The 14450-nt window shown below is 48.0% G+C and overlaps 1 protein-coding gene across 1 annotated transcript in view; it reads right to left on the bottom strand.

Annotated features, from left to right (window-relative positions):
• Window positions 1-8970, bottom strand: part of Hic2 (HIC ZBTB transcriptional repressor 2) — a 30776-nt gene extending 21806 nt beyond the window's left edge. The window contains exon 1 of the mRNA XM_031363264.1: window positions 8718-8970. The gene's annotated coding sequence lies outside the window, so the exon portion shown is untranslated. The remainder of the gene's footprint in view (window positions 1-8717) is intronic.
• Window positions 8971-14450: the final 5480 nt, after the last annotated feature.

Here is a 14450-nt window from a genome sequence, read left to right as displayed (position 1 = left end):
AAAAAAAAAAAGATCCTGTCTCAAAAAAGGGAGAAGTGGTGTATGCCTTAATTATAGCACTGGAGAGGCAAAGGCAGGCAGATTCCTAGATTTGAGGCCAGCCTCATCTACTGAATGAGTTCCAGGATAGCCTGGGCTACACAGAGAAGCCCTGTCTTAGAAAAAGGGGGGTAGGAGGAGTGCGTTGAGAGGATATCTACAATTGGTCAAAATGCAGAGCTATCCAGACCCAATGAATACATTAATCTATAACAAACTCCTGCACCTAAGGCTCAGGGAACACTGTGCGCAACTGTAAGAGGCAGAGGACCAGGAATTCTGCTACTGAAAGATATTGTCTCCTAGATACCTCAAAAATTCGGCTGCCTGAATAGGATCCGAATAACACCAACAGACATACTACTGTGGAAGGGAAAAAAATCTTGGGAAGATCCACGGTAGACAAAGAACTATGGGCAACTCAGGACTGGGGAAAAGGGAGAATTTGTCCCCAGGGAGAAGTCGCTCATCCCAATTGATTATCCAATTCCAAGAGGTGAGCCCTGAAATCATATACATAGGAGCACTTATATTTACACACATACATATATGCAATAAAGAAACAAAGACACCATGAATTTAAAAGGGGGGGGTGCATGGGAGGTATTACAGGGAAGAAGGGGGAAAATTCTGTAATATTTTAATTTTAAAAATTAAAAGAAAAAGACAAATCAAGGGAGGCCTGAGTTACATGGTAAACTGGTCAGCCTGAGTGACATAGTGAGATTCCCATCTCCAAAACAAAAAACCCCAAAAAAACAACAACAACAAAAAAAACAACTAAACAAAGAACATCTAAATATTTACAAAGAAAGTTCTGTGTCTGGCATGGTTGTGAACACCTTTGATCCCAGCTCTGCAGCTCTTGGGAGGCAGAGGCAGGACAAGCTCTGTGCATTCAAGGCCAGCCTGGTCTACATAAGGAGTTCTAGCCAAAGGCAACATAGTGAGATCCTATCTTGAAAAAGAGGTATTCCAGCCCAAGTACCACTCAGAATAAAGTGCCCTCAGACTATGCATAGCTCCCACACATGGCTCACTGCTAGAACTTTCCTGAGCACTTCTATCTGTGTAATGGTACCATCTCGGAATCCTGTGTACAACAGAGGCTGATGAAATGATCAGGACTGCACAGTATACTCTGAGCATTAAATGCAGGCCTGCCCAATATGTTACCTATCACAAGACTGAGCAAGGGGTAAGGGCTCAAAAGAACTAGCTATCCCTCTTCCACCAGCACCTTCCTAGCATTCTGCCAAGAACTCTGAAAAGAACACCAGCTTCCTACTAAAGGAAAAGGTAGGGCTGGGTTGTAGCTCAGTTAGTAGAGTATCTACCAAGCATGGGAGTCCTGATTCCTAGCCCAGAAAAAAATTAGGCAAGGGATGTGTGTGCCTTGGGTGTAAAAGCCCCCCCAACAATGCACGCACGCACGCACGCACGCACGCAAGCACGCACGCACGCGCACACGCACGCACGCACACACGCACGTATGTACATACACTAACTAGAAGGCTAGACTCATAAAACAGTTTGTTCAGGCCTGGCTACCACTACGCACACTACAGAAAAGTCCTCTACCTGTGTCCCTAGCATCCCTTCACTGCCTGTCTGTACCTAGGCTACCCCTTCTATGGAGGACCACACTACCTACCCAGGACACCAAGATGACAATACACCAAGGGGTCTTAACACTCCTGTCATACAATCATTGCCTTAACCTCAACAGACACAAACTGAACTCCAGGACATCCCACTTTTCTGTTCCTGCAGAGGCAGAGCAAACCTGAAGCCCTGCCTCTCACACCCTGCATAGCACCCACACCTTCCCAACCCCTTACTAGTAGCTTCACATACCTTACCTAGACAGTACAGCCCAAAAATAACCTCCAGGACCAGTGTCTCTCCCAGGGACAATAGGGCAAAGAGACTAAAGAAGAGGCAGCTATCCCTATGTCACATCTCAGCTGGGGCTAAAGTAGGCTGGTAAGAGAGCTATTACAAACAAAGAAGGTTTGCCAGGTTACAAAGAAGGCCAGTGGGAACTCAAGAATTCAACCAAGCCAAGGCCAGACAACTATGGAAGGAAGCACAGGCTACAGGATGGGTGAGACTGAGTCTTAGGGTAAAGGGAAGGAGGTGACTCCACAGAGAACATTCTACTAGAGACCCTTCAGTGCATGCTCTGCTGTTCACCCTTGGTCAGTGTTCCTCTGCTGCCTGAGAATCTGCTATGTCCATTCATCCAGTGGGTAACAGCTAAGACCACTGGGCCTTCCCAAATCAGTTAACAGCATACCCAACTCAATCTTACTGCTCAATCCTTTGCTTGATTATGTTATAAAGGAAGATACACCACTTGCTGGGGCAGTGGTTCTTAAACTTGGCCACATACCAGCTTCACTGCAGGAAACACAGGATCTACCCATAGATAAAACCAAGCTCCCCAGAGGCCTGATATAAAGCCCAAGGTTTAAGCCAAGCACAACACAATTAACAGTGCTAGGCTCATAGGCAGCTCAAGTTCATCATCTCACGCAGTATAGACACTGTGTCCATATAAGGAAAGGCCCTGAGGTTCTCAGGCCCCGTCCGTCCTTTTCATTTACTTTATTTATTTACTTCCAAGCAGCAGGGTGAGGGAGCTACATAGACCAGGAACAGTCATGGGGTCCTTCACCTGGAAGAATCCTCAGCTAGGTTGATGAAAACTCCAATGGGGCTCAAACCCACGCTCCTATGAGAATGGGAGTGGTCCCCCCTGCCCCCACACCCCTCAGCCAAAGCATCTGTCGGCCCACAGGTGTTGGCCAGTAATAAATAAGGCCTGCTGCCTCACAGCCACACAGAACTGCCTAGCAGCTGTACTCATGCAGAGCAAACAGCCCTCCCATCCTGACCTGGACCCTTCACCCTTGCCACTCCAGGAGTTTCCACAGGACAGACAGGGCAACCTGGGAAACAGCCTCTTTCCATATCCCATACCTCCCCCTTCACCCACAGAAGGTTATGGTGAGATAGCTCAGCCTCAGTCAGGAATCAAGGACCTATAGCTATTCCTATCTCACAAGAAACAGAAGGGACTTCAGGCCCAGATGTAAGTGGCTGGCTCATGCTTTCTCACCTTGGAGGTATAAGATTCTCAGTCCCCTGACTTCAAGCCCCAAAACACGCTTCTTTCCCTTCTACCAAGAATACTTTTATCAGTTATGTCAGCCTTTCTGAAGTTCCTAGGAGTGTTATGGGGTCATTCTTCCCACTCACTCCAGCATGCCCTTCCCAGGCCTGCCTTTGCCTCCCTCTTGGACTGTAGTAGTATCTGGCCTTCAGAGGATCAAGCTTACTAGGGTTTCCCACCCCCATCTCCCAATAGGCCCAAGAGACCAGTTATTCCTAGGGCCCTTCCCGCAGTTCAGTTCCCTAACCCTTAGGCAAGCTTACTCCTTTCCCCACTCCCTCCCTTGCCACGTGTGCACGCATGTGCGCACCCATGCACACACAATCTGGACAGGCTTGTTTCATACCTTCCAACAGAGATCCAGTGTGTCTTGGAGAAAAGGCTCTCTCCCTGGTCTGAGCTCAAGTATCTACAGATATCATGTAATAAAGGCTCTCATAGGCTCTCAAGTATTTATCCTCCAATCCCAGCAAGGTATGAATGAACCTCAGTCTCAATAGACTCCTGCTGAACTAGAATGATACTCCCATCATTCTGCCTTAAAAGCTGAGCAGTGCATGTAAATAAAGAAAATATATATAAAAAAAAAAAAAAGCTGAGCAGTGGTACACAAGTTTGTGAGTACTAGAGGCAGCACAATTTAGATATTCTATAAGGGCGAAGTACTAAGTTATGTTTAGAAAATGTGGCTGGGGGGGGGGACAAAAAAAAGGTGGCTAAGTAAAATACAGTTTGCAAGAGTCTCACACATTCCGGGAGCACACACTTCCCAAGCTTCACACACCTGCAAGATAATGTTTTCCATGGTCTTCTAGTCCTTCCTCCATGGCCTTTAGGGGGAGAAGAAAATCAAATCCTCACCAAGTGGTGGTGGTGCACACCTTTATTGCCAGAGTTTAAGGCCAGCATGGCCTACAAAGCAAGTTCCAGGACAGCCAGGGATACATAGAGAAACCTTGGGGCAGGGGTTGGGGTGGAGTATGACACAAGAGGAGATGAGACAAAAAAATAGTCTTCCCAGCTGCCCGAGAAGATACACACTATCCCAACAGTCTGGAGGCTGAGGTAAGAGCACAAGTCAGAGGCCAGTCTGGGTACACAGTAAGACCTTATCTCAAAGAACAAAAACGGGGTTGGCAAGATAACTCAGTGAGTAAAGGTGCTTGCTGCCCAGCATGACAACATAAGTTCAGTCTCTGGAACCCACATGGTAGAAGGAGAGCATCAACAGCTCCCTTAATCGACAAACACACACATACCAAATAAGTAAGTGTAATAGAAATAACTATTGCTCAGCTCTGCCAACATGAACCTAGCATGGTGTCCAGAGCACTCCACCAACCTACATGCCCCCCTCCCACCATGCCTGCCACACCACACTGCCTGTGCCAACCCTCTTCTAATAATTTGCTGTCTGTCTTCTCTAGACTGAAGAGTGTATACTCAAGCAGTCTCTGTCTTAGACAGAGGTAGTAGGGTGGGTATCAGCACTGCCCATGGCTGCATGCAGAGTGAACCACAGAACTAGGCACACTGCAGGCTTCTAACCAAGTCCACTCACCCTGCCACAAACTGACTTGCAGGGGACCCTGTTTAGCCAGGTTCCACGGAACTGACTACTTCCAAAAAGGACCACTTCCTCTTAGTCCATGCCCTGCTAGACTTCAGGTTCAGGAGGCAGAGGCCTTCAATCCCAGCCTATGAACAGAGATGGGGTGAAACTGACCCCTCAGGTCAACAGACCAACCAAAAGAGCAGAGACAGGAGTTCCCTAGGCCAAATGACCTTTATTCCTTCTTGAACCTCTACATCTCCAAAACTGGTCCCTTTTCAGAAGGTACTGATAAGAAGCTATCTCTTGGCTCTCCTGTGAGCATCTTATTTTATTCCTGAATGCCTTTCTCTTAATCCCAGAGCTCAAAATCTCTATTAAAATATCTGAGGAGCCTGGAACAGTGTGGCACTCCTTTAATCCCAGCACTCAGAACACAGAGGCAGGAGGATCTGAGTTCCTTGTCTATCGAGTGAGTTCCAAGACAGCCAGGGCTGGAGAGACCCTGTCTCAAAAACAAAACAGCAAAGGATTTAGGGGAGGGTGGATGTCTGTGCCTTCTGGGCCAGTCAGAGCTAAGAGACCTTGTTTCCTTGTTTTCAATTTTACCCACACAGACCTCCAGGAGTTCCTAGTGTCTTGGGAAGGGAGAAGGCACTAGGTTCCCTGAAACTGGGGTTACAGATGGGCCACCCCGGTCCTCTGAAAGAGCAGCCAGTACTCTTAACCTCTGGGCCATCTCTCCAACCCTTTTTTTCTTTTCTTTCTTTCTTTTAAAGGTTTTTCAAGACAGGGTTTCTCACTGAGCGGTGGTGGCACCTTTAATCCCAGCACTTGGGAGGCAGGCAGATTTCTGAGTTCGAGGCTGGCCTGGTCTACAGAGTGAGGTTCAGGACAGCCAGGGCTATTACCTTTTGAAACCTTGTCTCGAAAAACCAAAAAAAAAAAAAAAAAAAAAAAAGACAGGGTTTCTCTGTGTAGCCCTGGCTGTCCTGGAACTCACTCTGTAGACCAGGCTGGCCTTGAACTCAGAAATTCACCTCGCCTGCCTCTGCCTCCCAAGTGCTGGGACTAAAGGTGTGCACCACCACTGCCCGGCTCAACCCTTTGTTTCTTAGTTTAAAAATTAAATGAATCTCGAAAAACCAAAAAATAAAAAATAAAAAAAATAAAAAGAAACCCCAAACACTGGTGGCACACACCTTTAACCTCAGCACTTGATAGGCAAAGGCAGGCCATTCTCTTGAGTTCCAAGACAGTCAGAGCGACACAGTGAGGCCCAGTGAGGTTTGTCTCAAAAGACAAACAGAAAAAGCTGGTCATAGTGGCACCTGTCATTAATCCCAGAACTATGGAAGCAGAGATAGGTGACTCTCTGGATTCTAGGTAAACCTGCTCTACATCGTGAAGTCTAAGCCAGCCAAGGATACATAGTGAAACCCTCTTTCTTGGGCCAGAGAAATGGCTCAGTGGGCAAAAGTGCTTGCCAACTAGTCTTATGACAACTCTGATCCCCAGGATCCACATGGTGGAAGAAGAGAACCAACTCCTACAAACAGCTTGCAGCAGAGTGCCTGCCCATCTACATACATACATACATACATACACACATGCATACAAATAAAGAAATGTAGTATTATCTCTTAACAAACTCCAGCTCAGCATAAAAGGGAGGAGGGTAGTGCATGCCCCTCACCTCACCCCTTCAAGCCTGACCTTGACAAGCAATAAGGACTCCTAGGAAGACTGTGCAGCATTCCCTACAGCTCAATAATGCAAAACCCTGTTGCTCTCAGTCCACAACAGCTGACTCCAAGAGGATCAGAGACTGCGCTTATTAACAAAATGAGAAATCTGATCTGTGGAAAGAAAACACTATGTGAGGATTAATCTAGAATTGCAGCTTGTGGAAAAGGCTAGGCTCCTGGCCAAGACCAGGAAGTGAGGAAGGAATCCTGCCTACCTGTCCTCAGAGCAGGTACTATATAGCAGAACAGGACCCACTACCCCTGCCCTGTCTGCACCTCTTCTCCTTCTAGCAATTACAGCAAATCGTTTTGGTTCTGCTTTAAAGACAGGGCTCCCTCAAGCCGCTTCTTCCTACATGCAAAGCCAACAATCAGAGGGAGATTTTTTCTTTTCAGGAATTGCTCATAAAAGCTCAGTGACTAATGTACAAGTCCCAACAACTGGCAGGAAAACACTGCAGGAAGAAATTCTGGGCACACAGCCGAACTCAAACAGCCAGATAAGCTGGTCAACAAGCACTCTCAACACCTCACAACTAACCTGCAGAAAGCCAGGAGCCAAAGTCAAAAGCTGGGCGAACAGTGCTGCTCCCCCTCATAGCCAAGCAGGTAGGCAATGCAAAGACTCCGCACAGCTTTTCCCAAGTCTACCCTGTAGGTCTCAGAGGTTCTCATCAAAAAAACTATAGCTGCACAGGACAGAAAGATCACCTGCAGGCACATGACTTCTTGCAAAAACCTTAGTCCGACGGTTTGGCCACACATTTGTCTCTAGAGGCCAGCCTGAGGCTGGACCATCTGCTTGATTTCAGACTACTCCAGAAGCTGTGCTCCACCCAGCAGACTTCTTCCCGAGTCAGAGCTACAGAGTGGTTACACAGACTACGATCCTAAAAATGTCTGCTTGAAAGCCAGGGATTCCTGATACAGGCAGATAACAGAAGAGGGGCAAGGCCAGGAGGAATCAGATGCAATAATAAGTGTGGCATCCCTCTAGGGTTTGCCTCCATCCCGCCAACCTTCCTCCTAGATTGGAAATCCCAAGTTCAGCCTAGAAGATGAAGCCCCTCGCTACCTGCCCGATCTCCTAGTCCTAGGAGCATAAGACACAGCTAGCAAACCCCAGTAACACTCTAGTCACAGGATTCCTATGGGCAAGGATCCGCCCCTCCCCCACCGCCACATATGTCAGTGGGGGTGGCCTCTCAGTGTTACACCCCTCCTGCTGTTTGAAAGTGAAGAACCCGGGACACAGCTTTCCAAATGCGCCTGACAATTATAACTAGAAATGATACTGTGAAGAGGGGGATAGAACACGTAAGTAAATAACTTCTAAATCTCTCGGACCAGCCAAGATCAACACTGGACTCTCCGTCGCAAGGTAGTCCAAAACTGTTCTGGGTGCGGCCGCTCGGAGTATTATCTGGCCTCAATCACTCAAGTACCTTAGGTCACTGCCCCCCGGGCAGAGGTATTTTCCCCCAGCACTCACACCCAGGCTTGTGTGCATATGAAGCATTTTGGAAGATAAACAGAGAATGACAAGCTAGGGCCCCTCTGCTCACTCCCTGAGCCAGCCAGTCTCTTCCTCTTGCCACCCGACCCCCTCCCCCCAAGCCCATCTCTCTTCCTGCCAGGCGGCTGCCTACAGCAAAGGTCTGGGGGCAGGGCAGAAAGCCCACCCAGCCACGGAGCCCGGCCCTCTAAGCCCTACCCTGTCCCTGACACGGCCCGTCTCCTGGCCCGCGAGGGTACTCGAGGAAAAGGACTGCGGACCATACACACAAGCGCAGTTCTGGAAACCGTAAAAGCTTTCCAGAGATGGGCAGCCGCAGGCGTACAGCCGTTTGCATAATGGGAGAACGCCCGCCTGTCAGGCAGCATAGCTCGCCCGACGCCGTTCGGATTAGATTGCTAATGAAAAGGCACAAAGAGCCGGCGCCCGCTACCCCGTCGACCCCCCGCTCCACAGACTCGCGCCCCAGGACTGGCGCGGCCCTGGGGGCTTTGTGCCCGGAGTCCCATGCCGGCCGCGACCCGCCGGGCACCTGAACCACAAAGCCCCCGCCCGTCCAGGGTCCCGCGTGCGCCTCGGTTCAGGACTAGGGGCCGTGCGCGCGCTCCGACCCACGCGCGCCCACGCCCCCCTCTCCGGGGGCGCGCCCCGCCCGCGTCTCCCTCCCTCGAGGACACCGCTCACCTCACGTGCCTGCCAGCGGCCCCTCGTCTCGGGCGCCCGTCCTGCGCTGCACGCGCCCGCCCTGTCCGCCCTCCGCCGGCCCCGCTCGGCTCCCCGCCCAGCGCGCCCAGAGCGCCGCTCACAGCCGCCCGCTCCGCGCCATCTTGGAAGCTTGTGACGTCAGCTCCACCCGCTCACCCCTGACCCACATCTGAATGGGCGAGCGACGGGGCGGACCTGGAGGCGGACCCTCGTGGGGGCGGGACCCCGGGGCTGGGCGGGGCCGACGAGGGGGTCTGAGTCCGGGGATGGGCCAGTGGCTGCTGGAGAGTGTGATGGGGGAGGGGCGCGCGGGAGGTCGCCCGATCCCTGACTGGGACGCTGACGGGATCCCGATCCGGACGCCCGAGCGAGAAGGCAGCCTCGCCTCAAAATACTTGACGGGCAACACCCAGCGGAACAAGGACCCTGCTCTTTACCACAGCTCTGTGCCCGGCCCTCAAACGGAACACTGACCCGTTTTGAGCCCGACCCGGACCCTTTGGAACCCCGACACCATCACCAAACAACCTGGTTCAGGTGGCCTGCGCCTCTCCTCTTCCTCCCGTTTGAGCTCCTTGATCTTCAACTACGCAGAGTATCTCGGTCTATAAAGTTTAGCCCCCCAGAGGCTGGAGAGATGGCTCAGCGGGTAAGAGCACTGACTGCTCTTCCGAAGGACCTGAGTTCAAATCCCAGCAACCACAGGTGTACAGTTACGGTGTACTCATATACATAAAATAAATAAATCATATACATAAAATAATAAACCTTTAAAAAAAAAGTTTAGCTCCCCCAAGGCTGCCTGCTCCACTGTCTGGGCTACAGGAAGGTCTGAGTGGTTCTGCTTTTAAAGGAGAAAAGAGATCTGGCGGTGATGGCGCACGCCTTTAATCCCAGCACTTGGGAGGCAGAGGCAGGCAGATTTCTGAGTTCAAGGCCAGCCTGGTCTACAGAGTGAGTTCCAGGACAGCCAGGGCTATACAGAGAAACCCTGTCTCAAAAAACAAAAAAAAAAAAAAAAAAAAAAAAAAAAAAAAAAAAAAAGAGGTCTGGTACTCCTAACCTGAACACCTAGGATCCTTACATCCACTCTCACGAAGTCGACCGGGATTGCGAAGTCGACCGGGATTGCGCAGAGGGCAGAGAGGTCCTTCTACACTTTTCTTCCAGTGACAGCAGCAGGTCACAGGAGTTTAGGCAGCCCAGTAAGACCCAAGGCTTGTGGCCATCCAAATGTATTGGGGTTCACACGGAGTTACTCCCTAGAGAGTTATTAAATGGCCTTATCTCTACTTTGAACACTAAACACTGAAGCCCACCACTGTTAAGGTCAGAAAAGCCCCAGCCAGTGCCTTCAACTGTTCTATAGGGAGATTGTGAACCAGAGTCAATATTGAAACCCAATTTAATAACCCTTCACAGAGACAAGCATGCTTTCTGAATGTATAAGCTTAAAATAACTTAATTTGGGGGGCGGGGGGTTCGAGACAGGGTTTCTCTGTGTAGCCCTGGCTGTCCTGGAACTCACGCCGTAGACCAGACTGGCCTCGAACTCAGAAATCTGCCTTCCTCTACCTCCTAAATGTTGGGATTAAAGGCATGGGCCACCATCCCAAGCAAACTTCTTAGTTTACCCAAATACATAGCTAATACAAAGTTGTTTTTACAACTATCATCTTTGAAACATCAAACAACAGAAATAAGAGTGCATTTGTCCTAACAGATATTAAAGCAAATTATAAAGCTACTGCTGTCAGTTATACTAGCCAAGAAATAAAATACTATGCCTAAACATCCTAGAAATGATGAAAACACAAGAGATTGAAAATGGGTGGCATAGGGCATGCCTTTAGCCCCACAACTCTGAAGGCTGAAAGAGGCAGATCTCTGTGAATTAGAACCAGTCTGATCTATATAATGACTTCCAGTTGAGCCATGGTTACACAGTGAGCCTGCCTCAGAAAGCAAAAATAAAAAAGAACTATCAAGCACGTGTTAAAGGAAATGTCAGTCATGAAGAAGAGCTTAGAAATGGGCTATTTTGAAGACTTGCCGAGCCAAGTGTGGTGGTCCTGCCACTCCCTAGGTGATGATGATTCCAGGAAGGAACGTTTTTTCAGTGGTTATAGTCACTGGTAAATTGCCCAGACTCCTATAAATAATCATCCACTTATTCCCCTGTAAGCAACTCTAATTAAATTCACTAAATCACATAAAAAAGAAAAAGTAGAACTGAGACAAGCTGGGAAAAAGAATGGGGTCAGAGGCAGTAGGAAAGAAACAAAAGAGGGTAATGGGCTGATTGTGGTCCAAATATGCTACGTACATATGTAACTTTGTCATGAGACCCATTGTTACATGTAATTAATATATGCTAATTAGCCAGGCAGTGGTGGTGTACTCCTTTAATCCCAGCACTTGGGAGGCAGAGACAGGTGAAGGCCAGCCTGGTCTACAGAGTGAGTTCCAGGACAGCCAGGGCTACACAGAGAAACCCTGTCTCAAAAAAAAAAAAAAAAAAGTTGCTAATTAAAAATACAGAATGAAAGACAGAACTACTGCTGTATGATTCAGCTGTACCACTCCTGGGGTAGGTAGGTTAGCTGGCTACCTGAGGTACCAATAAGTCAGCACAACCATGTTTACCTTATACTTTTTTACCATTTTATAACTTTTTTCATACAATATATGATCATGCTTTCCCTTTCCTCCAGCTTCTACCTACCCAAGTCTACACCATCCTCCCCCCCTTTTTTTTTTTTATTTTAAAGATGAGAGTCTCACGCTGTAGCTTTGACTGTCCGGGAAATCTCTATATAGAGCAAGCCGGCTTCAAACTCAGAGATCTTCGTGCTTCTGCCCCCTGAATGCTGGGATTAAAGGTGTACACCACCAACCTCTCCTGGGCCCTCTTATCTCTCTTTAAAAAAATAAACAAAACCCCAAGAACCTAACACACCACATCCACACGAAAACTTCAGAAAATCAGAAACCAAAATATACAAGCAAAAGACTAAGCCAACATAGTGGCACATGCTATTAGTTCCAGCTCTTGGAAAGCAGAGGTAGGTGGATTGCTGTGAGTTTGAGACCAGCCTGGTCAACATGAGTTCCAGGACAGCCATAGCTCCAGAGTTACATAGTGAAACACTGTCTCAAAAAAAAAAAAAAAAAAAAAAAAAAAGACAAACATCTGCAAAACACACCATTCAGTTCATTTTGTGTTGGGCATAGGGACTGCCCTGAAGTGTGAATAATATACCCAGTAAGGCTCTATTAGAGAAGACTGATTTTTCAAACAAATGCTAATTGCAGATGTCATCTTGGTTAGGGGTACAAGTTTTTGTGCCCACATCCCCCTCTCTGCAGTGGGACTCGTCTGGCTTAAACCTGCACAGGCCTGCCGGGCGGTGGTGGCACATGCCTTTAATCCCAGCACTTGAGAGACAGAGGCAGACGGATTTCTGAGTTTTAGGCCAGCCTGGTCTACAGAGTGAGTTCCAGGACAGCCAGGGCTATACAGAGAAACCCTGTCACAAAAAACAAAACTAAAAAACAAAACAAAAAAACCTGCACAGGCCTTGTGCATGCTGCCACAGTCTGTGAGTTCATTTTTTTTTTTTTTTTGGTTTTTCGAGACAGGGTTTAACTCACTCTGTAGACCAGGTTGGCCTCAGACTCAGAAATCTGCCTGCCTCTGCCTCCCAAGTGCTGGGATTAAAGGCGTGTGCCACCACCACCCGGCTTGTCTGTGAGTTCATATGTGCATCAATTCCTGTTATATCTGGAGGACACTCATTCCTGGGAATCAGCCCTCACCTCTGGAACTTACAGTCTGACAGCTAGGATTGCACAGAGAAACCCTATCTTGAAAAAGATTTATTTATTATTATATGTAATTACACTGTAGCTGACTCTGTCAGACACTCCAAAAGAGGGAATCAGATCTCATTACGGATGGTTGTAAGCCACCATGTGGTTGCTGGGATTTGAACTCAGGACCTCCAGAAGATCAGTCAGTGTTCTTACCCGCTGAGCCATCTCGCCAGCCCTCCAGCCTTCTTTTATGAATAGGTTCCAGAGTCCTGAGAGGAGGGTTACATGAAAACATGCTATTTTGGACTATGCGCTCCAGAATTTCTCACTCTCTGTACATTTACCAGTTGTGGGTCTCTGTGTTAGTTCTCAAGAAGCTTCTCTGATGATGGCTTCAGTGATCTATTGGTATAGCAGAATGTCATTAGGAGTCATTTTATTGCTATATTCCTAAATAAATAAATAAATAAATAAATAAATAGTATTGGTGTTCCCCTTGGCCTATGGCGTGGGTTCCATCTCATGACGTGGGCCTTAAGACCAGGCAGCAAGTACGTGGTTACTCCTATGTCTGTGCCACTATTGCACCAACAAATCTCTCGGGTGGATCATTATTGTAAGTTGTACAGCTGGTAGCTGGCTCAGGTTTACCTTTCTCCAGTACCATGAACACTCATCCATAGGGATGAAGCTGCCAGGTAGGCAGCAGCTTGACTTCTCCATGTTCAGTGACATATGTAAGCATTACACTCAGCAACAGAGCTCTACCATCACTTTGTGGAGACAGCTTTGGCAGTAGCCTGAGGTGTTTGGGGGTTTCCGTGGGAAGAAAACCTTTGGCCAATGGCTCAACTAGATGTAACTCATTTGTTTCACTTGATGATGAAAGATGTTTAGTTGGGGCATTGTCTCCCCCACTGCTTGAGGACTCCATTTAGATTCCTTTCAGGTTTGTAACATATATTTTAGAAAGCTTCTACAGTAGGTTTCCGTATGACCCTTCAAAGGGCTCTTAGTGTTGGTTGTCTGGCAGTATCCCCGAAGTGTCTGGATATGGAGGAGACTGGAAACCACAGCTATCCTATATCCCCGCTGAACACACAGACTGTGCTCTGCCTCCCCTGAGCAGCATGCCTGGCTTGAGGCAGACTCACAGCCGGACAGTTGTCATTCCCCATATCTCCTCCTATCCTCTCTCTTCTTCATCCCCTCTCACCTGACTCCTCTCATTCTCCATTCTTGACTCTCCTCTACTATAACAACATTTTTTATTTCTCCTTCCTTGAGAGACCTTCTCCCCACTGGACTCCCCATGTCCCTTACTAGGTACTTATAGATTGTAGCACATATATCAAAGCTTAAAAGCTAACATCCAAGCCAGGAGGTGCGGGACACGCCTTTCATTCCAGCACTCAGAAGTCAGAGGCAGGTGGGTTTCTGTGAATTTAAGGCCAGCCTGGTCTAGGACAGTCAAGCCAAGGCTACACAAAGAATCTCAATTTGGGGAGGACAAAAAAGCCAACACCGACATATAAAAGAAAGCATACCATATTTGTCTTTGGGGGTCTGGGTTACCTCACAATATTTATTCTAGTTCCATCTATTTACTTGCGAATTAAAAAAAATTTAACAGTGGAATAATTTCCCACTGTGTAAGTGTACCGTGAGTTCATTATCCATCTTTCAGTTTTGGACATCCAGGCTGTTTTCAGGTTTTGGTGTTGTGAAGAGAGCAGCAATGAACATTAAGTTGGGTGATATGCCCTTTGGGTACGCACCCAAAAGTGGCTGTCTGGAGCTGTTTGTGTGTTTGCTTACTTGTTTTTGTTTTTCTGAGACAGGGTCCTCTCTGTAGGCTTGGCTGTTCTGGAACTCATTCTGTAGAATATATAATAC

This window comes from Mastomys coucha, unplaced genomic scaffold (genome assembly GCF_008632895.1).
Source record: "Mastomys coucha isolate ucsf_1 unplaced genomic scaffold, UCSF_Mcou_1 pScaffold12, whole genome shotgun sequence".
Lineage (NCBI taxonomy): Eukaryota > Metazoa > Chordata > Mammalia > Rodentia > Muridae > Mastomys > Mastomys coucha.
This window is presented reverse-complemented; position numbering and strand designations above follow the sequence as displayed.